This window comes from Vulpes lagopus, chromosome 11 (assembly GCF_018345385.1).
Source record: "Vulpes lagopus strain Blue_001 chromosome 11, ASM1834538v1, whole genome shotgun sequence".
NCBI lineage: Eukaryota > Metazoa > Chordata > Mammalia > Carnivora > Canidae > Vulpes > Vulpes lagopus.
Window position 1 is genome coordinate 34,861,173 of NC_054834.1, and position 26,422 is coordinate 34,887,594.

Sequence of the window (26,422 nt, forward strand, 5' to 3'; positions counted from 1 at the left end):
GAGCTTCAGAACCTGGACTTAGATTTTCCTGGCACTAGATCCTAACATAGTAGCTTCAGAGCTTCTTCACATGCTCCCACTATATTATCATGTATTTTTTTAATGAATTAGTTAATATGCATGGTTAATTAGTTAATTAGTTAATATTGCTGCCTTAGCAAAACTTTAAGTTACTTGAGAGCGAGTATACGTTTTATTCCTCTCACTTCCCAGTGTTAGCAGCTGTTGATTTGTCTGTCTCTGGTCACTGGTGTCAAGAAGTTGAGGTGTTGAATGCAGTTAGAGTCCCAGACCTCTGAAGGTATATGCAAACAAGGGTCAATAGCTATTCTGAAGACACTGGAAATTTTCTCAGAGCAAGGAAGACCAGGGTAAAGTAATGACTTTCCAGATAAGGTAATGGGCTTTGTAGTGGGCTTTTGATTTAAAAAAAAAAAAAAAAAAAGTGAGAAGGAAGGAAGGGAGGAAAGCAGGAAAGAAGAAAGAAGAAAAGAAATGATGGAAGGAAGAAAGAAGGAAGAATGAAAGAAGGAAGAGGGGTATTAATAATTAGGGAGGAGGTAATGCCTAGGCCATTTGACACCCATCTATTTTACCAAAAAACAGGAAGCATGCGTTGTTTTTTTTTTAATGTCTGTGTCCTTTGACCACCCCTGATTCTCCAACATTTTCCAGTAGCACACCTCCTATAGAAAATGATAAACAAACCTTGGGGTTAGAGTAGCTTTTTCTTTTTCCAAGAGGGATGGAACCTCCTGGGAAGCAGCATGAGGCTCCTCGAAGCCCACCTCTGCCTAGGACCTCATCTGCCAGCAACTTGAAACTCAACAATCTAAATACAGAACAGACACCAGGAATTTTTTTTTTTTTTTTAAGAATAACAAATATTTGGAACAGAATTCCAGTCCCAACTGCAAGCAGCACAGAAGCAATTAGATGCTGCCCAAGAAAAAAAGAGCATATTGGAAAGGAATGGCCTCCATGGACCCTACTGACCTTCTCCTGTTCCCTGTGTTTCTTACATTCATATGAATAATGAGTGAATTTGAGACCACTATCCACCAGGGCATAGATCTTTTTGCTTTTTATGTTCTTCATTTGCTACTTCCATATGGTAGAGTAATTCTCCAAACCTTTAGCCCTGGTATATTAACTGGCCATTCTGGGTGGGAAGGGGATGTTAGGCTTATAAAACAGCAAATAAAAGAGTCTTGCACCGTGCTTAAACACAACGCACTCTTCCTGGACTGATACAAGCAAATGGAATGATCTCGGTGCTGTCTACTTTAGAAGCAAAACCAGCTTAATCCCCTGAAGCTGGGGTAGGATTCTATAGATGCGTGCATTATAGAACAGGGACCATGCTTGGTACCAGTTTGGGGTGTAGGCTGTTCTCTATAATTTTACCCAGCACAGAGTAGAACTACTTAAATATTCCTTCTAAGTAAGGTAGATGGAACTCACCCGTTTCTGTGATTTAACAGCCCCAGAGCAAAGAGGTCAGTTTCCCAGGATGCCAGACTTCTAGCAACAGCCAGCTCCAAAACTATGAGAGAATCAGATTAGATAAAAATATCAGCCCATCTTCTCACTGTCACCAAACTACTCAACTGCCTGGGCAAAAGTGATCATCCCCAGCATCTAAAAGCCTCTTCCAGTACATTAGATTTATTGATATTTACAGTCCTGTTAATGTTTCAAAAGGCAAGACACTGATCTTTTGTGTTGCTCCTCAGAACATGAAAAATAGTGAACATGATATATTGGCACGCTGGTCAGTTATGCCATGAAATGGTTTTGCCTTGGTAGTTTTTCAAGTCATCATGCAAACAGACTAGAGCCATTAGAGGCAGATAAAATTTCCACCATTCAGGAAGTTGGTTTTGCCACTGTATTATCCAAATGCATTTAATTATTAAGATTTTGGGACTTTTCTTTTTTTCTTTTTTTGGCTCATTATATTGGCTGAGGTTTAAGGCAGAACAATGCAGCTAGAGTCAGATTCCATCCTCTTGAAACTTAGTGTCTCAGTATTTTTATGCTATTTTATGAAGGGATTAACCTCTCTAAGGTTGGAATTTGCCTGCTTTGTATAAACCAACCCTTCCAGAGGGTTTTCATAATTTACTGAATGCTATCCCTGGAAACATGGATAGCTATGTGCTGACAATCCATGCTGGCTACTTATGTTTTAAAAGAACAGAGATCAGAATGGTTGAATGACTTGTCCAAAGTCATAGAATAAATCTACCTTTGAGATGATAAGAGAAACCAGCTTTTTTCACGTTTTCGCTTTTGTCAGATACTGAACTGATTTGACTTAGCAGGAAGAAGTGGGACCAGACAGAGTGGGTTGCAAGGAGATGCCAGCAAGGCAGCAGGCTACGCTTTGGATCTGAAAAACAGTTACACAGCTAAGTAGCAGGATCCCTCTAGGGCTTTGTATAACAGGACAACCAAGCGTTGCCCTGAGGGCACCGGAAATCTAAAGTCTGAGAGCAAAGCTGTGCTGGGAACGTGAACTCATCAGAGCCAGGGATCAGTCACTGGCTGACTCAAGTTTTACTCACTGCTCTTCTTGCTGATGTGGCTCATTTAGATTCACTCTGCTGATCTTGTGGCGCCCTGGATCCAGAACACTTTGTGAAGATCACAAAAGTCTCTGACCAAAGCCTACTAAGGATGACTTCCTGTGTGCTTCTGCATGAAGATAGATTTGGCTCACAAAGGTCACTAGAAAGCAGCCGTGCAGGAAAAGACTGCCAAAACCTGAGGATTTGGGTTGCAATTCGATGGAAGAGGTGTTTTTGCTCTCAACATCTGGATAGACCAAACACAAGGGTGCAAGCAGCACCATTCTCTTGCTCCCTGCCAGTCCTCTGTCACCGGAGCCACGGTTTTATTGGAAGTGACTTTCCTCTGACCAAAGAATACATGGATGATCTGAGAGATTATTTTGCATTCCTTCTACTTGTTAGTTGAAATAGTTAAGTGCTATTTAATGGTAACTGGTGAATTTGGTGTGTCTCTCTCACCTTTTAATTTCCTCTTACAGATTTTGCCCATCATCCCTAAATGAAGTTTAGGGTTCTGCTTAGGGTCTTAAATCTGATTCCCAAGCTAGGCATGCTTATATTTCTCTTTTCCATTTAGTTCAACCTGGTCAGCATTGGAACGGATATCCAGTTATATTTTCCTTTGCATTCATTTGAAGTGACTCCGCAGATGACAATAACCCAGGTTCAACCAAGTGGGAAAGGGCCTGAAATGTATTTCAGGCTGCTTCTTCTTCTTCTTCTTCTTCTTCTTCTTCTTCTTCTTCTTCTTCTTCTTTTTCTTCTTCTTCTTCTTTTTCTTCTTCTCCTTTTTTTTTTTCTAAAGATTTTATTTATTCATTAATGAGACACAGAGAGAGAGAGAGGCAGAGACACAGGCAGACAGCAGACAGAGAAGCAGCCTCCCTGCAAGGGGCCTGATGTGAAACGTGATCCCAGGACTCTGGGATCATGACCTGAGCCAAAGGTGACACTCAACCATTGAGCCACCCAGGTGTCCCTGTATTTCAGGCTTCTATGGAGAAAGAAATCAAGCCAAGGAGATAACATTTTATACTTATTTGATTTATTTTACCTTTACTTACCACATGAGGTTTCTGGATCAGATCTATTTACCTACGGAGTTGTGTTGGCACCAGTTCCCCATGCCCCATTTCCCCCTGAGGGCAACATGATGAAGGCAGCCATCGCCTACATGTATGAAGCAGGGAGGGTGTCTGCAGCAAGTAGAGGCACCCTGGAATTACGGGTAGATGAAAAGTGGCACAGCTCTTTCCTCTCTTCCCGAGACAAGGATAGAAACCTTTGCTCTGTAATGTAAACATCTCTCTGAGGAGACACTGGAAGGTGTTACAACCCTTTGGAATGTGAACAAATGGCTCTAGGGGAGATAAATCTGCTAATCCCTCCTGGGTGATTTATGATCTTTACCTTCCAAGTCTTGCTTGCCATTCATTCATCCTTTAACCCAGATTACTCAGAAAGCCCTGAACATGTAAAAACACAAAAATACTCACGTTGTTTTCTGACACAGGGATCCCAATGAAAGTCAAGGTGACACAGATTTCAAGAGGCAAGAGGGAATTCAGAGTTCAGTGTGAAGAGACTGGTGCCATTCTGCTGGGTGTGGGTGGCCCTAAACCCGGGGTAGTAATGACGTTGTTGGCATGTTGAGAATCACTGCCCTGGACAGGCAGGTAAAGAGAAGATAAAATTACCTGTTGCTAGTTTCAGTGATGGTATGGGTAGCATGGCGTAGTCGGTAGAAAGGCCATGGAATTAACAGTTAAAAGAGAAGAAAAAGGGAATTTGGATTGATTCTATCAACTACCTGGCCTGGCACTGCATCCTGTGTATGTCCCCCTGTTCAATCACACGCCTACCAGCCTATTCTGTTGAAGGGACAACTGAAGCAACTTTCAAAAGATACAGTAATAGAAGATGGTAGAGCTAACGTTCAAGACCAAGACCACCTGAATCCAAAGGCCATGACCATCACATTCTCCTCTGCTAGGTCTGAGTAGGTGTTTCATCACGAACTGTCTGCATAACTTGATACAAACCACTTAACCTGTTTCAGTGTTAGTTTTGTCATCTGTAAAATAGCAATAAATAAAAGTCATAAGTTGGTCTGTTTTTTGCTTACAAATGAGGCAATGTACTTGCCAATGCCTTATAAATTAATATACTACACAAATTCTAGTTGTTTTTATTATTAATGAAATCCAGTGAAATACTATTGTGATGTTAGCGTTTTGGAGGTTGAAATTGTCTCTGATTTTTCACTGTTGTATTTAATGCCCCAATGAATATCCTAGTTCATATTGCTTTTCCCTCTCCTATTTAATTATTTTCTTATATGGGGACAAACTGAGATCCAGAGAGAGAGAGAGCGAGCCAGGTGATTGGCTAAGATCCCACAGTAGGTTGGTTTTCCCACGTTATTTAAAACTATACCTGGAGCATGAGATTGGACATGGTTCCATTTAGGAGCAGAGCCTGAGGAGGTTTCCTTAAAAAAATTCTCATGTTTGAGTTGGTGGCTTCACTTCAGCTATTGTTCGGAATCTCTAAGTCTAGGTAAATGGATAAGATCAAAATTGAGGTGGTTGGGAATTATTTAGAATCACCTTGGAACAGAAGAGGAAGAAAAGTCCTGAGGGGACTCCCTCTGAATCAGTGCAACAGAGATGCCGACCTTCGTCTTGCTGTCTTAATAGCCTTGGCTGCGGAGAAAAAAAATTAATTCTTAAGCGATGCAGTTGAATGGACCAGGAAGCCCCATGGGAAGTGGGTGTGGAACATGCAAGTAAGTGCTTTCCATAAATTAAAAAAGAGAGAGAGAAGATTTCATCACATGGTGGGTTTTCTATTAAGCCCACTACATAATTTGTTTCAGCTCACTTTTCTGGCACCCAGTTGACTCTTCCTCCCCATCTCTAGGGGCTGGAAAACATTAGTTTCTAAAAATCACATGCATGCTCTTCAGAATTATCCCAAGAACCTAGTGAGAAAGAAAAATCTGGAGTGGTTCTCTTACTGGCTTTAAAAGACAATGAAAATTTCCTACACGTTAACTTCAGCTGTGGTCTGAAATTCGGAAGGAGCCTGGGGCACAGTATTAGAAGGATTTCTTTCCTTGCTTGTAGACATAAATTTTGCAGGAGCAGATGACAATACACAGTGCAGGGTCCCTGAGGGCACACTGTGTACCTTCTGCATGGGAAAATTCATAAGGTGAAGGCTCGACCTCCCTCACTGTGTGTGTGTGTGTGTGTGTGTGTGTGTGTTTAATATTTTCCAATTTCCATTTAATTATGATATCATATATTATCATTTAAACACCATATGCCAGCTAATTTTTTTAAAAAGGAACTATGTAGGTCTATTTTTGATTCTGTCAAAAAGTATGAAATAAATGGTTGGAAATATGATAGTTGGATGGTGATAAAATCCACATTCCTGACTATGACTTATAAGAGTCCTAATGATTTGGGCTCTGCTTATATCTCTGATGTCACCTCCTGTCTCCTCTCTTCCCTGTTCTTCACCTTCCACTCAGCCTCCCTATTGTTTCTCACACCCTCTGTTCTTCCCACCCTCCGGCTTTGGCATCCTCTTCTCCAAGCCTTGATCTTGCTACTTTAGAAGGTCACTGTTCAACCCAGTTATCTTCCTAGCACCTTCCTTGGCTGTCTGTCAACTTGACCCCACCCATTTCAGTTAGTCTCTTTATGACCCTGCTTTATTTCCTTTCTTGTCCTGATCATCATATGGCCTTATTTTATGCATCTATTTACATGTTTATTATCCTTCTCTGCTACTGGAACATTAGCTCCATGAAGTCCCCAATCTGTTTTACTTTCTGATGCACACACAGCGGCCATAAAGGCAGTGCCCGACACACAGTAAGTGCACAATAAATATATGCTGAATAAATGAATAAGTGAGAAGGAAAAAAAAAGGAAAAGAGAGGGAAAGGTTGAAAGAGAAGCCTGTTGGAACTGTTTTCCGTGCTATTCAGTGGCTACTTCAATTCATTGCATTGATGAAAATAGTTCTCATTTGCTTGATTGATCTCTTTTCTTCTTGATTGCAAAGATAGTTGAATTAATTTCACCTCTGCTTTTGTTCATACCATTACACTGAACCAACCCAGGATGAGGAAGGAGTATTTCATTATCCCTAGGAGCACTAGCCTGCTTTATTTATAAATGTTGGTTTGTTCATTTTACAGTTTTGGTTTTTATTAGATTTTATATGTTTAAGTAAACTCCTTAATCTACTCTGGATCTGTTTGTTTTGGATTCCAAAGTCAACAAGGGTGTGGGTTTGGGCATGGCTTGGAGTTTGAGAGAAGTTGCTAAGGAGAGCTTAACTATCCTGCATAATAACAGATGGGGTATGGGGAATCCCAGGAAGGTGAGGTGAGTTGGACAGGTGGCCAGAAGCCATGTGACTCTTTCTTAAGCCTTTCTCTGTGACCCCCATATCTTCAACAGAGCTCACTATTCATATTTCTTTCTTTCTTTCTTTCTTTCTTTCTTTCTTTCTTTCTTTCTTTCTTTCTTTCTTTCTTTCTTTCTTTCTTTCTTCTTTCTTTCTTTCTAATTTTTTTTTATAGATTTCAGTTATTTGGGACAGAGAGTGAGTGAAAAATAAAGTGAGAGGGAGCAAAGAGAGCCTGTGTGCACAAGTGAGGAGAGGGGCAGAGGAGAGGGAGAAGCAGACCCCACTGAGCAGGGAGCCTGACCTGGTGCAGGGCTTGATCCCAGGACCTGAGGATCCCAGGATCATGACCTGAGCCAAAGGCAGATGCTTAACCAACTGAGCCACCCAGGTGCCCCAGCACTGTTTGTTTAGAACCCAAGTTTTGTTATCACTAGAAATACTTACTAAGACAGGTGAAATGCAAATTTATATTCAGGTCACCTCTAGTCTGTGGAAAACACAGAACAGTGAAAATCTGGAAGACAACACCGAGGTTGGGAAAGCTCCCCAATTGGAAAGAGCAATGGAGGAGGAGGACCAAAAGAGAAATCGGGATCTGGAAGTGTTGAAATAAAACAAATGGAACCAAAGACTCTACTCATGAAGGTCTGTATTAGTCAGCTCAGGCTGCCATAACCAAATACCACTTCCGGGGGTCTCTTTAACAATAGGAAGTTATCTTCTCACAGTGCTGTGGCTGGAAGTTCCTGATTAAGGTGCCGACCAATGTGGACATTTTGAGATCTCTCTTCCTATCTTGTAAGAAGATAGCTACCCTCTCAACAGGTCCTCGTGTGGCTTTTTTTTTTTTTTTTTGTGGAAACAGGAAGAGAAAACTCTGATGTCTCATCTCCTTATGACCTACCTCATTTAGTTCAATTACCTCCATAAGATTCCTATCTTCAAATACAGTCACACGGAGGGTTGGGGCTTCAACATATAAATTCAGGGGGACACAATTCGATTTGTAACAAGATCCAAGTGACCTGATAGCAAAAACCAAAGTGATCATGTAGTAATAATTCATAAAGGCAGATGGTAGCTCATGTTCTGGACAGGAAACGGAGCTGGATCCAGCAGCTGGTGCTGGGAACCTCAGCCTGCTCCACCATACCAGAGAACAGATCTGAATTTCACAGGTAGGGGTGAAGAGCAGACACACTTGCCAGGGTTAAAATAACACGGGCAAAAGCAAGTCAGACCAGACACAAGTCTCCTTTGAAGATCTATTCAATCATGCTAGGACAGGATCTGCCAATAGGCTTATACTGCACCCAACAGAACCTTACCAGAAACCTCTTTAGCCATTCCCAAAGTTCTAAATATGGTACTTGGAGTTATCAAAGTGTTAGCATAAGTTCTAGTCTCCTTTGGGTGTTCTGTGTCATCCTACACTTATAAATAGGTAACTCGCATGACCCTTAAGCCAGAAATCACAAAATTTAATACTCTCATTCCATGCCCTATGGAAGTCCCAGTGCATCTATAAGATTTTTGCACATTTCCAGGGACTTATGTTTACCTAGTCATCTCTTCCTTCAGGCAAATTCTGTGGCACCTCTCTTTCATACAACACTGAAACAGGCACATTTAGCTTTTTTCTCCATTTTCACAAAAACTTCCATAAGAATAGCGAATGCTCTTGGGTGCCTGGGTGGTTCAGTTGCTGAAGTGTCTACCTTTGGTACAGGTCATGATCCCAAGGTCCTGGGATCAAGCCCTGCTTCAAGATCCCTGCTTATAGTCTCATGCTCTCTCTCTCTCTCTCTCTTGCTCTCTCTCAAATAAATAAATAAAATATTTTAAAACAAAACCCTGCCACATCATGTGACCTAGAGTAATGAAACAAATAATAAATAAATAAATAAATAAATAAATAAATAAATAAATAAATAATAAAGGAGTCACTATCAGTGACTGGGCACCTGCCATGTTCTAACCTGATTACTCCCATTTTACAGATAATAAAACTAAGGCTTAGAGAAGGTAAAGTCACATGTTAATTGGTGGCAGCTCAGAAATTCAAACTCAGATATGCCCTCCTCATCACCTCTGTTTCGTCTTTTGTATCACAATGCCTCATTTCATTTAATCTCAGATAATATAACCTTCTTATTTTTCCACCTTAAAAATGAGGAGAGTTGGACTGAGTGGAGGATATGTAAACTCTTTCTAATTGTAAAACTTACACATTTTGAAACTTCATCTCTCAGCCTGTGGTTGATCATTTCCTAATGACTATAGATCTTGTCCATATTAGTTGAAGTGGGGCACAGGGAGCAAAAACACTCTGGATCTTTTAGACAGAAAGTTGTGGAAGGATTGATGGACCAGGGGGTCAAGGACCCAACATGGGACCATTCATGGTTGTGGCCACGGCATATGGAGGCTGCAGCTACACCACTGAGGATCCTGCTGCAGCCACAATAACTGCCCTTTGACACCCATGAGACTTTGTACCCAACACTGGACACATGCATATGCCAGCTGAATGATCTCTTAGTAGTCACATCTCTGACCTGGTTTGCCAGCAGAAACATCTGAAGGAAGAGTTGCCTTTACTGATCTCTAAACCTTGGGCAAATGCATGTATCTAAATGTCCAACCTAATTTGTATCCATAGCTTTCATTGCTACTGAGTCTGGAAAATGGAGATTTCCTTGCAGAACAGACAAGAAAGAAGGTTGAATGGAGGCCGAGTGAACAAAATCACAGTGCCCCCCCCACTCCTTGGACTCTAGATATCATCTGGCTTTCTACTCCTCTCTGAAACTCTGGTCTACTGCAGGACTCCTGCCCTATTACTATCTGATTTCCTATAAAATTACCTTATCAAAGGTGATTTTTTTTCCCCCTGAAGGAGTAACATGTTTTCTGAGCAGTGAACAGAAAATTTAGGTATATGGAAAGGTAGGGTAACCTCATTTGTTACCAGAATAGCAGAAAACCTAGTTGGAATGTGATCATTAGTAAATATGGTTGATCGTTTTAGCTGTATTAAAACTCCTAAGAAATCTGTTTTCCCTTTGGAGTGACTTTAGAGTTGTCAAGAGCTCTCTCTGGAAGCCTTTTACTTAAAAGGAGAATCTGAAGGTAAGTTTCTTTCTGGGGTCAAGAAATATGCCATTCTGATGTGGGCATGTGGGATGTGTTGCAGTGCACAACTGCTCTGTCCTCTCTGGAAAAAAAAAATGCTGATTCTGCAATTGAGTGTGGCCCGAAAGAACTTGTCCATGTGGAAGACACAAGCTTAGTCCTTAACCACTTTTCCCTTTGCACAGCCTTATGCTCTAGGAGGCCACAAGTACAGCATGTTAATTCAAACTTTTCAAAACCATGAAACCACTGAATATCTCAATATCCGCGTGTGGACTCTCATTTGCCTACTCTGTGTTAACAGAGAAACATTTGGTTTTAAACAAGACTTTATTTAAGGGGAAAAAGTGTATAGGATTACCCTTGAAAATGTCATTACTGAAAAGATAAACCATATGTCATGGTCTTTGTTTTACCTCCTTTTCATTGGGGCCTGCTTTTGAGAGTTCATTTGGAGGTGTATGGAAATTCTAATTCTTCTGTAACCACGCTGGATAAGCCTAACAAACTCAGCTTACTCACCAGTCATATGTGTTTACATTTTGAGGTAGTTACTGCCGAAGTGTCTTATGGTCTAGTGATATAGTCTTACTAAAAAAGAGCATAAAATATTGACTTGGAGATGCTGAGACTAAAGATCTACACCACCTTTTAAGTCTGTTCTTCCTGCTGCCCTCTCATCAGGACACTGGATAAGGGGGTGGTTGTGATAAGGACATAGACCAGGGACTGGGTTGGGGAGCGTGGTAGAAATGAGTAAAGAATAAAAATTGTGTTTTCAGTTTCCTTTGACTCTAAGTTGAGAGGGTCATGTCCACGCCATGGACAACTAGGAACAAAGTGTAAATAGCCAATTGGGCTCTCACAGATGTCCAAATCCATTACAGGTCAGTCCAAATCTATTACAGGAATGAATTTTGACTTTCAGTAAACAGAATTTATAACCCTCTCTTAAGGAAAGAAAAAGGCTAACCCTGATATCAATTTCTGGCTATGGCAAAGGTACCTAAAGTTAACTTGGATATGCATAACTCTTGGGTTATTTTTGGTAGATAAAGGTAATAAATCAAAATGTTTGAGGTTGATAAGGGTGACTATGCCCCTACAACCCTGAACCGAGGCTATAATGAAAGAGAGCTTCTGATGAATTTCATGATAGATGTAGACAGTTTTAAACAAATTTTTATGAGCAAGCAAGCACAATACAATCTGTTCTGTAAGCTCAGTGTGGTCCTGTTCTCTCTAGTAGTTACTCTGACCAACATCTTGCAAGAAAATTTAGCCTAAGGAAAACTAGACAGCCTTTTTGAAGCAGACTTCGTTTACCTTTTGAGCAGCAACCAGTAAAGCTTCTAAAACCAGTGGCTGGAGATAGGTCTATTACAAGGAAAAAATGTGAAAAAAATGTGTGGTTTTTTTTGGAACAACTTTTAAATAGACCAAAAGATAACTAGATTCTTTTAGTAGAAAACTACAGACAGTTTAGAGTATATTCATTTGGTTATTTGCTTCTTTGGAGTTACTGCCTTTATTGTCTTTGAGCTCTTTTACAATTCTGTAGAACTAAGTCAACTCCTAGAAAACTGATGGTAATGCACTCATTCTTGTCTATACACATGCAAATAACTTCTGCCTAGAGGAGGTTCAATGGACTTTCTTTTTCTTCAGTGGAAGAAGCCAGTTTCACACCAGTTAAGATAATTCATTTCAGCATTACCTACAGACAAGATTATATTCTTGTCTGGTCTTTGAGGTCTCCTTTGAACCAACTGGAACTTCTTTTCTGGCTTCCTCATTAATTAAAGGCTCAGTTTTTGGGCCTAGTGGAGATTGTTCACGAGACAGTTGAATGAATTCAAAACATTTCCTCCAGTTTCCAACCTACACAGGTTGAATATCTTTAATAAAGTATTTCAACGAATCTATGTATCTCCAGTCCATTTAAATTTTACTAATACTTTACCAATTTTAACATTTGTCATTCTAAATACTGATTCTGAGAATCTGATATGCATTAGGTTAATTGCCAAAGTCTCAGAGTTGATCAAAACATAAATAGTAGAAATGCTTGTAGTAACCAAATTCAGCCTTTCTGACATAATATTGATTGGTTTCCCTGAAGCACAGATTTTCTGTGAGGAAGAAACTATCCTTACAGTTCAAGCTTATAAGTGGGATTTTATAATATCCTATGGTCCGTGATGAAGTATTTTAAGTTACAAACATTATGACACTTCTTTTTACAGACCTTAAGAAAAACTTGCAAAGCTGAAAATCTCATATGCAATGGCACATTAGTTCATGTAATCATTAAACACGAAGGAACGTGGTCTTTATGTCACCAGAAGATCAAAAGTTGTTGAAATCTCAGTTGGGTTGTAATGAGTCCTGTTGACTTGAGTATCATACAACTATTCATAGAAATTACAGGAAAAGAACGTGCACATTAAACTTTAATATAAGTATGTGGGTTTTTTTTTGCAGAGGGAAAGCAAAGAATTATACAAAGTAAGTAGTAATTTCCACATAATAATAGTGTTTTGCATTTATACATATCACTGCTAACCATTTCAAAGTCAATTTGTGACCCAACAACCAGGGACCCCAAATGAATACACAGTAGAATCTCAAGGCAATGCAGCTGTAAGGATAGGCAAGTCCTTTAATGGAACTTCTATCCTGTGAAGGTAATGGGGGAAGGAATATTTAAAAGGAAGGACATTTGAGTAATGGCTGAGGGGACTCTGTGCAGAAAGTGTTTTCTCTTCACTGAAGTCACGGAAATACCCATTGGATTACTGAGAGTTTTCTATTCAGGGCCATGGGACAGAGTCCTTTCGATTTTGAAAAGGATATCATCTCTTATAGATTCAACATTGTATGGAATTGTGCAATTAAAAAATTAGAAACAGGAATAACAATTGAAAAGCAGTAAATGTTCAGTTGCAAATCTTAAGGCATTTGCAGCTACCCTGGTTTTAGGATGGAAACCTGGGACAGTTTTAGAGAGAAATGAGGACTGAGCACCCTTGGAGGAAAACAGACCAGCTTAGTTCAGAGAGAATTGTGGCCACACACAATTTAGACTGGAGACAGTAGTGAGCCAACAGAAAAAAAAAAAGGAAATGGTGGTGAGGGGGTGGACAAAACGATTTCTCTTGACAGCAGGGCTAAGGGGTTCACTAATACCCCAGAGAAGGGATTTGATTCATTTCCACCAGAACTACATTGTTCTTATATCTGCAGGTAATCTGTAGTTTTCTGTACACTTTTATGCTTGAGCTGTTCAAAGCTCGTGTTATTCCAGGGTCTAGTTTTAGTTTATATAAATTTCAAAAAAAAAGTGATAAAATTACAGAAATAAAATCTTACATGAAAATAAAATCTCCTTAGGTTATGTTAAGGAGACATATTTGAATCAGGGAACCTCATGGACAATTACAGTCTCTATTTTCATAGATCCAATACGTATCCTTTATAAAAGATGGTTAGAACAAGCCTGCTTCACTGGATCAGTCAGCTCTTAGCTCACCTGTGGTTTTCACCTCTGTCCTTTTCTTGTGATCCCTCCTTTGTTTGGAATCACATTTACCACTCCGGCAGCAGCAACACCTGCTCAACCCCCAAAACCCCTGTCCATCCACGGACACCAGGATAACGTCTACTCATCCTCCTACACTTAGCTTCAATTATGTTCTTGCTGGAAGCCTTCTCTGACCTGCACCTATAGGCTATCCTGTGTATTACCCTATGATGGTATTGCCACATTTTATCTAAATTATGTTTCTGACTCTATATTCCCAACCAGACTATGCACTTTTGCGGGACAGGAGCCTGTCTCATCCATCTCTGTATTCTTAGTATCTTGGGACATATCCGGGTATGTCCAGCACATAGTAGACATAGTAGATGTTCAACGAGCACTTGAAGATGGAAGACGTGAATTGTATTTTAGGGTTCATCCAATTCAACATCTTCATTTTACATAATGGACAACAGATGCCAAACTTCTTTTTCTGGCCTTGTGTCAGATAGAAGAATCATCTGTAAAACATTTGAAAAAGACATAAGAAATAACCACCAACATTACCTCCAATGCACAGAGTAGCTGCAGTCACCAGGGACTAAATTTAAGCAGAAAAGCTAGAACCATTCAGGGAAGGGGCACTGAAGCTGCGGCCATCTGGGTTTGCTGAACACTTCTTAACCCAAGTGCTTGTTTTGAACACTTGGTTAGGATGGGGGAGAGAACCCAGGACAAGGCTTTGCTGGGGTGAGAGGTAGTTGGGATGCTTGAAGGCCTGTTCCCCTGTGACAGTGTGGACTAGGGAAAAATCCTCACCAAAAAGTAAGGAAGCTTGTGTTTCTTTCTGGGCTCTGGACAGAAAAGCAAATTTCCTGAGGCTGTGTTACACAGATCTTCCCTCATTTGGGTTCAGGGCTAATTATGTATTACCTGCCTGGTCTGCAAAACCCCAAACTAAGGTATCAATAGGATTGCCCATCGGCATCTTAGGGTGTCTGACAGAGAAACTGTAAATTCCCACTGGAGGGGCACATTCCAACCCTGATGCCCTCTTGTCAGAGGTACACACAGATTGAACAGTAAGGCACTAAGCAAAGTTTATATAACACACAAAGAAACAAATATTCATGGGACAGACTTGTTGGGTAAATAAGATCAAATGAGTACTCTTAACATGTTTAAAGAAAAATGAGCCCCACTTTGGTTAAATAGGACTCAGGAAATTTGTGGCAAAAGTCTGAACTGTATTATAGCCAAGGCTGGCTACATAATTTGCATGGTCCAGTGCAAAATGAAAATGCAGGACTCCTTGTTCAAAAAGCAGAAAAAAAGAAGTGTCATTAACGGTTCTAAAATAAAAAGCTTTTTCTTTAAGAACACTTTGTTACTTACGAAACATAATAGGGATAATAATGATACATGAGTAACAACATAAACTTACAAACTACAATAATATATTGCTGTCATAATTTTAAATAAAAAACAATATTAATGTGATATCTTGATTGATCATAAAATTTTTCTGACTCAATTTTCTGTAAATTCATTAGGTCGTCAAAATTTATACTCGTGGATGTTTCATTTTCAATTAATGTAATTGAAAGAAGTGTCAGTTCTTTTGGCAACTGCAAGACTGCAAATAATTCTTGATAAATATTCCATTTTAAGAAAGATCTCTCTGTTGATGCAACTGTTAATTGTGTTTTGTAGACTGTGACAACGTTGGGACAAGTTTCTGCCACACTATTTTGAAATATAAATTTTTAGTACGTCTAAAGTCACTGATTTTTGCCCAACAATTTTTCTAAAACTATTTGACTCTTTGCAAGAATCAGTTTTGTGTAAGTTCAAATTTAATTTTAGATGCAAATTTTTGCAAGGGCATTTTATTGTTTTTGCTCACATTTCCTGTAAGCTATGAGGGTCATATTGAGAAACCGCAACTAGTTTCATGATTTATGTACAGCTAAGAACACCTGTTTACACATTCTATCACCATATATTCAATCACGAGGAAAATTTAATTTTAAAATTGTCTTCCTTGTTGATAATTGGTTTATCTGAATTTTCATGTGAGAATAATGTTCTTTTCTGTCGAATATGATGATCTTTAATTTCTATATCTGAATTTGTGGACATTTGCTTTGAAATACTGCAGAAGTTTTCAGAGTCAGAGATTCTAAACTTTTTAGAGAATTTTAACAGTTCCCTGATATGTCTTATTACAATGTCTTTACAGTTTTATTTTGCAATAATTTACTGGCTAAATTGATTACTTCTGATAGGCAGTTGCTGTTTGCACTCAGACTGGAAAGTGAATTTTGACAGATGCTAGAGAGGTGATTTTGGAGATGGATGGGCAGGCCATCCTCTTGCCATTGGTCTTGGGCCTGTGCTCTCTCCCCAGGCTGGGGTAGCTGCTGTCACCATTGATGCTTCAGCCCATTGCCCACTGTACCAGAGTATCAAAGCCTGTGCGCGTGAGTCCTAACACCTGGTATATCTGCTCTGCTCATGCCTCTCAGTCCCATTAGACTATACTTACAAAGCCCAAGTCCAAAGATACAATTATTGAGAACTTCAAGTCTGTAGCAAGAAGGCAGTAAGCCGAGTACATGGCCCTTTAGAGAGCAGAGCCTGTGTAACTGCCCTGGTTGCATCCCCATAAAGCCAGCTCTGACTGTACAGTTTCATCTTATTCTCGCAACCACCTTTCAGATAGAGCAAATACATTTTCCCTTGCATATTGGATAGCCAGTGTAAAGAAAAATTAATTGGCCTAAATTCAAACAAAGTAGTAACAAAGACGAATGCAGAGCTTAGGCCATCTGCACTTAAGCTTGAGGTTGTTATAGGCTGTTTAGGCTATTTTTGCATCATCATGTCAAAAAGTACACATATTTCTTCAGCTAAAATTGTTGTTTACCTAAGCTCCCCTTGGTTTAATACTGATTCTGCAAGTGAGAGATGAAAAAGCTTTAAAGATACGAGGGATTCAACTCAACACTGAAGGTAGCCTTGGAAATCCCATTTGCTGTAATACGCATTTGATGAAACTCAAAAGGATAATTTATTGTTCTTTCTGATGAATTTTTTCTACACAAAAAGTCAGTACTACTTAGAAAATCTTTCTATAATAAATGTGTATACCGTGTAAATGTGGGAGTGCATATACTACCTTGCGAATACATTATCTCCTACTCAAATTAGGTAACACTTTTTGATATTTCAGTGGTAAAGAATGTATATTTTATATATTCTTTGTGTGCATATAGAATAAACCAGTATATGGGCTGGTGAATATTTGTGATGTACATACAGTTGGTCCACAACCAGTTTCTAAGGAGCTTACTCCTTCAATCCTTATATTGGATCATTTCCTAGTCTTTACTATTTCCATCACTGCCTAAAAATTCAAAAATTGGAATTGCCACCAAGAACAAATTTACAGGAGAGATTTTGGACTTTACTCTTCATGATGATTTGAAAGAGAGGTACTTTAAAAATGGCCTTTGAGAAACCGGATGATTAAAATGGTATTCTAACAGTGCTGTTGGAGGCTTTGGACATAGCTAAGTGAAGCCAGTTGGATGAAGGGTAAACTAAACTCATTCTTTCCAATGTCTCGTCTATCAGGAAAGAAAACATAAGGGCTACGTCTTCACTTTTAATATGATATGATAAACACAGGAAAAGGAACAGCATTCATTTTGTTTAATATTCCATGAAGGTATTTGAACAAGGCAATATTTTATTGTCTGAGAGTATAACAAATGTCTCTGTCATTTCCCAGCAATGAAACATGTCAAGAAATGATCATTGCTTGGGAAAGTGGAGCTTACAGAGCGTGCTTTTGCTAATAAATCATAGAAGGTAACACAATATGGTGTGACTATGTTAAACAAATAATTATATCTACAAGTGGAATCTGGGCCAAAAGGGAAGCAGGCACTATTTTGCTTTGCTTCGTACTCCACCCCACACTTACACACTTAACGTAAGCACACGTACTCATACCTGTGCACACACATCTCACACATACACACCACATCATGCTTAAAGATCAGAGATGTACTGCTCGATGACCCAGAGAATCTAGACTAGTGTGAACAGAGTTATTTTGCTTATTGTCCTCCTCTGAGTCTTTATGAATATGCCATAATACTCCAGTGATGGGATTTAGAAGACATTTGTATACTGAGTCTGCTTACTTATCCCTAGAATAGAGGACTTGATAAAATTGACTATGCAATTGAAATAAATATCAAAGTCCCACCTCTCTCATCTATCCCCAAGCCCCAGAACACCAACTTTCACGTTTAGAGACTCCAGGCTTGGTATGTCCATGCTCATTCCAAATTTTGCTACTTCCCTGCTTTCTTCCCTCTCCGTCATATTTGAAGAAAGGTAAGCCATGTCATGGTTTTAATGCTAAGAACACACTAAATGTGTGTCAGGTATATATATATATATATATATATATATATATATATATATATATATATATATATAAATGTTTTCTTTTTTTCTGAAAAGCAGATGAATTATTTCTTTCTACTCTGTTTACTCTTTGGACAGACAGTGGAGCAGATACCCAAAGAGGTCTCTGAATTGATTCAGCTGTTCTTGATTTTGTCCTGAAGGTGAACTTCTGAGGCCCCAGATCATTCACTCTGATGAGCTCCTGTCCTCAAAGGCCAGAGCTACCTGTTTTAAGGTCTGGCTCTTTCTTGCACTGTATAGGTGTGCGCATGCGTGCATGTGTGCGTAGGCAGCAGTGCAGGGCAGAAACCATCCACAGCAGGTCTGACAGCATTTTCTAAATGTTATTACTGTTGGCAAAGCCTTATCTTAGATGAGGTGGTAAATTAGTAAACTGCCATGGAGAAGTATGATTTTGTAAAATTAGATGGAGTATAGAGAAACACAATTAATTCCAGACCCTCAGGCAAGAGTGATGAAGTAACTGGAGTCTTTGTTCTCTCAGATTATCAGAGATACCATCTTTTCTTCTGAGTAATCGCAGGCGCTCTCTGGCTGTCAGTTGAAATGCCAGGTATGCACTTGCAATGCGGACAAGGCCACCCCAGGATTAGATTTTGTTGTCTTTAGAGAGAAAAGAGAGTGAATCACCCTCCAGGGGTCTGTTTTCTCCCATTAACACTAAACCCCAGTGTCCGCAATTTGTCACATTTTAACAATGACCACAGATTGGTTACCAGCACCAAAGTAGCCAAGAAGATCCACAATGAAAGCCCCAGAAAAACCCATCAATATTGAATACACTTTAGGCCTAGTAGGTGTCTTGCATTTTAAGGGAAGGTGCTGGAAAGATTAGAGAGAGGGAGACTGAGGAAAGCTATGTTTGTATTTGCTCAAAGCCTCATGTTGAGAAGGAAAGAGGGGGAAAAACAAACATATCGGAACAGGTGCAGTGTTGTACAAACCAATGCCCAGTTCCATGGGTCAACACAATGTGAGAATGTCATGGGAGTTCTTCTACGGGCCATTCGAGATCCACCCTTCTTTTGTTATTGGATCTCAGCTCTCTTTGCATTTTTGGAGAAGATAAGGTCCTAGGGCTTTCATCAGTCCCTGAAGTGCTGGGCAGCTAGGCAGTGCCTGCCTCATGTTGGTCTCATAGACCACGCGGTCTTTCACTCTTCACCAAAACAACTTAAGATAAAGAAGTAATTGAATTAAGAGTTAGAAGGTATGGATGTTGGTGGTTAAACATAGTTCAACCTCTCACTTTAGCAGCGCTGAAGTCCCCTTTCAGGAATTTGAGAGAAAATGTCCTCAGAGACACTTGTTAAGACAAAAGAGAAGAATGAGAGAAAATAGACTACACAATCATCACTGGCAAAATTACTTTGTCTTTAGGCAGAACCTTTCTGCTGAGAGGGAAGATTTACAACTATACTAATCTAATTCATAATGTACGTGGGAGTCACCAGCATGATACCTCAACACACATGTCAGCCAACACTTGACTCATTTCACAAGTATTTATTGAGTACTTACAATATGCCAGATGTAATTCTGAGCACTGGGGATGTGGCGGTAGGTCCTTTAATGGGAGACATGAAATAAATAAGTAAACATGATTAGAGACAGCTAATTTAGTTTGAGTGATGAGGGAAGGTCTTTCTGAGGAGGAGACCTTGAGTGAGTTTCAAGAACGAGTCAGTCACGTGAAAACCGGGGAACATGCATTCCAGGCAGAGGAATGACCCACTTGAGGGCACTGAGGCAGAAACACATTTGGTGTATTTGAGGCTCAAAATGAAGGGAGGTGGGGTAAAGCGAGCAAGCTACAAAGGGAGTGGAGAGAGATGAGGTTGAGTATAAATCATGGATGTCATATCAGGCCTCGTAGGCTATGGTTAAAAGTTTGGATTTAATTCTAAGTGCAATGGGAAGCCCTCGAAAGATTATGATCAGAGGGATTTCATGATTTTATTTTGCAAACATCTCAATTTTACTGCTCTGTGAATAAGATTATAATAAGGGCAAGAAGGAAAATAGGGCAGCCAGCTAAGAGTATTGGATCGGTTCAGATTATGAATACTGGGATTTCAGATTACAGAAACAATAATAGGAAATACTTGAAAAATGTTTTCAAGATGCTGAGCACTGTCACAACTCTCTGAATGCTTATCACGAGTCCATCGTACAGGTGAGATAACTTAGGCACAGGGACTTGACTTGCCCATAGCAGTGGCAGAGCTAGGATTCAAATACAGGTAGTCTAGCTCCAGAATCTGTGTTCACAACTGCCCCTCAGTTAAGGTAGAAGCAACGGAGATGGAGACATAGGAGTGGTGTGTTAGTCTCCTAGCACGACTGCAGCAAATCACCACAAGCTCCGTGGCTTATACATCTCGAATTTATTACCTTTTAATTCTGTAGGGCAGAAGTCAGAAATCTGTTTTGCTGGGTTGCAATCAAGGTGTTGGCAGGCCTGTGTTCCCTCTGGGGATTCTAGCAAAGAATTCTTTTTCTCCTATATTCTAGCTTCTGGAGTCTGTTTGACCTCATGCCTTGGCTCAGGTCTCCATATCACATCGCCTGACCTCCTTTCACTCCTGTTTTCACCTTCATTGCCTTTCCTCTCTCTCTGATCTAACTCTAATCCTCCTGCCTCCCTCTTATGAGGACCCTTGTAATTGCATTGGGTCCTCAGTCCCTGAAGGAAGGACCCTTGATCATCTAGGATTATCTCCCCATCTCAAGGTCCTTAACTTTAATCATGACTGCAAGTTCCTTTTCCAGGCAATGTAACATATTCACAGTTAAAGGACATCAGGATTGTTTGCAATTTAGGGTGATTATGTATAAAGGTACTGTAGACAGTTGCATGTACATTTTTATATCAGTATTTTTCTTTAAATTTTGGGTTACATTTCCGGATTATATGGCAAGTGTATGTATAACTTTATAAAAAATTGCCAAACTGTTTTCTACAGTGATGGTACCATTTTATATTCTCACCAGCAACGTGTAAGACTTCTAATAACTCCACTTCCTTGTCAGTATTTGGTATTGTCAGGTTTTGTTTTTTGTTCTAATAACAATTGTGACAAATGTATTGTTATATCTAGCTGTGATTTTCTTTTTCTTTTTTAAAATTTTATTTAAATTTAATTAACATGTAATGTATTATTGATTGCAGGTGTAGAGTCTTCATATATATTCTTATATAATACCTAGTGCTCATTATATCATGTATCCTCCTTAATGCTCGTCATCCAGTTACCCCGTGCCTCCCCCACATCCCCTCCAGTGACCCTCATTTTGTTTCCTATGATTAAGAGTCCTTTATGTTTTGTCTCCCTCTCTGATTTCATCTTGTTTTATTTTTTCCTCTCTTCTATGATCCTCTGTTTTGTTTCTTAAATTCCACATATGAGTGAGATCATATAATTGTCTTTCTCTGATTGATTTTCACTTGCATTTCCATAATTATTAATGCCTATTTGCCATCTATATATCTTCTTTGGTAAAGTGTCCATTTATCTTTCTTCCACTTTTAATTGGGTTGTTTTCTTGTTGCTGAGTTCTGCAAGTTCCTTATGTAGTCTGGAAACAAATCCTTTGTCAGAAATATAATGTTTGAATATTTTTCACATTCTGTGGCTTGTGTATCCTCACAAACGTATCTCCACAGCATAAAATTTTTCAATTTTGAAAGAGGCCAAATTATTGTTTTTAAAAAATGAATTTTGTTTTCGGTGTCACATATGAAAACTCATTACCTAACACAAGGTCAGAAAGACCTTGTTTTCTATTATATTTTCTTCTGGAAATTTTATAATTTTATGTTTTACATTTAGGTCTGTAATCCATTTTCACTTATTTTTTGTAAAAGGTTAAAATACAGCTTGAAGTTCATTCTTTTGCATACTGGTAGTCAGATTTCTAAGATACCCCCCTCAAAATATCCTGCCCTAATCCTTGGTACTGTGGCTAATATGAAATAATGCACCCTGATTATTTTACTTCACATGACATAGGCATTATGCAGATGTCATTAAGGTTACTAATCAGTTGTCATTCAGATTTACCAATAGGGCAATTATCTGGGTGAGCCTAATCTCTAATTAACTGGGTGAGCCTAATCTCTAATTAACTAACTAGTGTACAGTATTTCTGTGTGGCTATTTTTGTCTTTACGGTATGCTGTTGAAATGGATTTTTCCGAACCATTTAAGGGTAGAATGTTTTCTACAGCTGGTAGCAAAAGAAGAAGTACAAAAGATTCTAGGCTGGGGGGGATTTAATATGCTACTGCTAGCTTGAAGATGGAGGGGTGTGTATGACAAGGATTGCAGCTGGCCTGTAGAGGACAGCAAGAAAAGAAAACCCCAGTTCTACAACTTGTGACGAATTGCATTCTGCTGACAATTATGTGAACTTCATTGCAGATTCTTCCTCAGAGTCTCCAGATGAGAATCCAGTAGAGCTAACACCTTGATTTCAACCTTATGAGATCCTAAACATATGTGAGTTTTTTTCACTAATATCACACTGTTTAATTATTGGATGTGCCTCGTGCATTTCTAGGATAAACACTACTTTGTTATGATGTATTAACTTTTTAATATATTGCTGGACTTGAGTTTTGAGTATTTTTGTGTCTATGTTTATGAGGAATATTGGCCTGTAGTAGGTTTAGTAAGTCTTGAAATGGGATTATGTGAGTTCTTTGACTTTGTTCCTTTTCTAAAGTGTTTTTGCTGTTCTAGTTTTAGTGCGTTGCAGTATATATTCTAGAGTCAGTTTGACAATGTCTACAACAAAAGCCTGCTGAGATTTTGACTGATATTGTGTTGAATCTGTAGATTGGAGAAGTAATGTCTTAGCGATATTGACTCCTTCAATTTATGAGCACATTATCCTTCTTAATTTCTTTATATCTTCTTTGATTTCTTTGAATAGTGCTTTTATTTTTAAGCAGATAGAACTTACACATTTTAAAATAGATTTATAGCTAAAATTTTTCTCTTTGGGGTTGTACTATAAGTGATACCTTTTTCAAACTTCAAATTCCTATTTGAAGATTTTTAAATCACTCATGCTTTGAATTTTATCAAATACTTTTTCTGCATCTATTGAAATGATTATGTGATTTTTCTGAATATAATGTATTACATTGATTGATTTTTTTAAAAGATTTTATTTATTTATTCATGAGAGACACAAAGAGAGAGGCAGAGACATAGGCAGAGGGAGAAGTAGGCTCCATGCAGGGAGCCCAATGTAAACTCGATCCTGGACCCCGGGATCGTGCTCTGGGCCAAAGGCATACTCTTAACTGCTGAGCCACTCAAGCACTCATTGAGCCACTCGATGTATGGGAATACATTGATTGAGTTTTAAATGTTGAACCAGTCTTGTACTTCTGGGATAAACACCATTTGACTATGACATATTAACTTTTTATATATTTCTGGCTAGTATTTGCTAATGCTTTGTTGAAAATTTTTGTGTCTATATTCATGAGGGATATTAACTTGTTTTCTTTCCTTGTAATGTCCTTGTTTGGTTTTGGCATTAAGGTAATGATGGCCTCATTAAATTGGTTGGGAAGTATTTATTTCCCTTCTATTTTCCAGTACAGATTGTATAGAATTTGTATTATTTCTTACTTAAATGTTTGATAGAATTAACCAGTGAGATCCTTCAAGCTTGAGTTTTCTTTGTGCAAATGTTTAACTACAAATTCAATTTCTGTAATAGACATAGAACTATTCTGGTTATTTACTTCTTTTTAAATAAGTTTTGGTAGTTTGTGTCTTTCAAGGACTGAGACCCTTATATCTAAATTGTTGAATTTTGGGGTATGGAATTATTTGTAGAATTGTTTTATTACTCCTTTGTAATTCCTGATCTGTGGGATCAGGAATATGTCTTCTTTCACTCCCAAGGCAAATTGTAATTATTGCTTTATCTACATCCAACAAATATTGTTATATTGTAGTTTAATTTTTTTCAGCTTAAAACATTTTAAGATTTCTTCCAAATCTCCTACTTGAATCATGGGTTACTTAAAAGTATGTTATTTAATTTAAAAATATTTTGGGAGTTTTTCAAATATCTTTCTGCTATTGATGACAGTTTAATTCCTTTATGATCAGAGAATATACTCTGTGTTATTTCTATTATTTTAAACTTATTAATTTCTGTTTTATGGCCCAGGATATAGTCAATCTTGCTAAGTGTTCTGTGTGCAATTGAAAAAATATATATTTTACTGTTGTAAGTGCTGAGTTTTTTACAGCTTCAGATCAGGAATCCTTCTACAAGTTATGTGCTCAGCATCTTGGTATAGAGGGTTATAAAGACAAAAATATATGCCTTTTGGTTAAAGCTACAGTTTGTGGAAGAAACAAACGTGGTTAGTGAGGGAATGATGTAATTTAGGGAAAAGGAAAGATGCTCTTTTCAAAACAAGATTCTCTAATAGCTGGAGTATGACTCTGGCAGGTTGTGCCTACTTCCTGCCCAGATTATAACTCTGTTTTTTTCCCATAACCAGGGATACTTGACCTCAGCTTATTACGGAGTATTATACAGGGTCTTGAGATCAATTCTGATGTAAGGTGATGGTGAGATTTAAGCAATTTACCCATCACTGATTCTGGGCACCTGGGCTGCTTTATTATTGTCATTGGTCTTGAAGGAAGTTTAAGTTCTACCTAGAGGTCTACTTTGCTGAGAGTCTGTGATCACAGGACATCACAACAGGACCCCAAGTGAACCCTTGATTATGAAACATCTCCTGCAGAGGGTGCACTATGCACCCAGAAATTCTAAGTCTTGACTCAAGTAATTAACTTAGTGAAGTCCTCACTGCTTTAAAAACTAGCAATGTCTTTGAACAGCAGACAGCATTTTAGAATGGAGCATCTGGGAAGCTGCAAGCACAAAAATACATCTGTTTCCATTGTTATAGAAAGATAAACAGGATCAGACTCAAGACACTGTGGGAAAAAAGTTCTTGCCTGTCTGCTTATTGTTTGCTGCCATTCTGGAGGAAGAGATGTCACGGATATGTCAAATAGTGAGGACAAACTGGTATATAGTACAGTCATCTCAAATATTTCCTGTAGAGAATAAAAATGGGACTACATCAACATGACAGAAAAATGCTCAGCTATTCATTCATTCATTCATTCATATTTGCCTACATTACATCAAATTCAAGGACATCAAGAAGCTCACATTTATCTTTGCATTTTGGCTTTTGGAGCCTTTTGTATAAAATGTAGTAGTTGTCCTTTTTGATGTTAGTCTGGCTGTGGACTTTTTTTAGGATATGTTAGCTTTTCCATGAAAAACCACATTAGGTTGATTAATAATAGATACATCAAATGCTTTTTTTAGAGCACTTGATATTTTCAACCCACACAATATATTGGGGATAATTTGGTACTTGCTATTTGAAGAAGCATTTGCTTTTATTTGCTTGAAAATGACTGCCCTGACTAGTTTTTTGGACTGAATTAACTGGAAGTTTTGGCATGTTGATGGAATTGGAAATTGCTCTTCAAGCAATCTAGAAGAGCAACGTTATTTTTTCCTTCTGGGGTAAAATTACGAATTTCCAATCTTCAAGAGATCTTTCAAGTCTTTTCATCCAGGAACCATCAGATAAATGGGGTTATTGGTTCCTATTGGACCTTCTTGGAAGAGATAGTGAGTCTTCCTCTTTGTTCACCATGCTAGCTGCACATTGGCCAAGTCCAGACTGAAGAGCTATTAGTCATGTCTCACTGGAAAGCACATACTGTGTCCATGGCCTTCAAGGTGATGTATGGGCATCTGATATGCTCTTTGCTTCCCCTGACAGTTCCCAGCACCTATTTTCCACCCAACATCAAATAATCAAGGATCCAGGGGTTGAGGGGTGCCAGTTATTCAAGTGATGGATTTGTGTTAAACCATAGGATCAGCGAGACCTAATGAATCAGCCCATGGAAGCATGCTGCAGTTTGAGGCAGAGTCTCTACTGCCAACAAAACCACGTGCTGTTCCCCTTGCCTGAACAGCAAGAGCTTTGGGCAAATACCTCATAAAACCGAGGGACAGCTTGAACTGAGGAGTGAGGTGTGCTTGAAGGCTCTCATGATAATTTTTCCCCCTTTTAAACTCTGTTCAACATTTGTGACCCCCTGCTTCTCCTGGCCACAGATTCAGCAGAGATGAAAGCCAGTGGGTTTTTCACCAGCAGGGTAAATAAATGAGGACT

General features: G+C 38.9%; 1 long non-coding RNA gene across 1 annotated transcript in view; it reads left to right on the forward strand.

The window, feature by feature from the left end:
• The window catches only part of LOC121501332, a 55,488-nt gene that overhangs the window by 27,719 nt on the left and 1,347 nt on the right, over window positions 1-26,422 (forward strand). The window contains exon 2 of the long non-coding RNA XR_005990582.1: window positions 22,596-22,673. This is a non-coding gene — a long non-coding RNA (uncharacterized LOC121501332). The remainder of the gene's footprint in view (window positions 1-22,595; window positions 22,674-26,422) is intronic.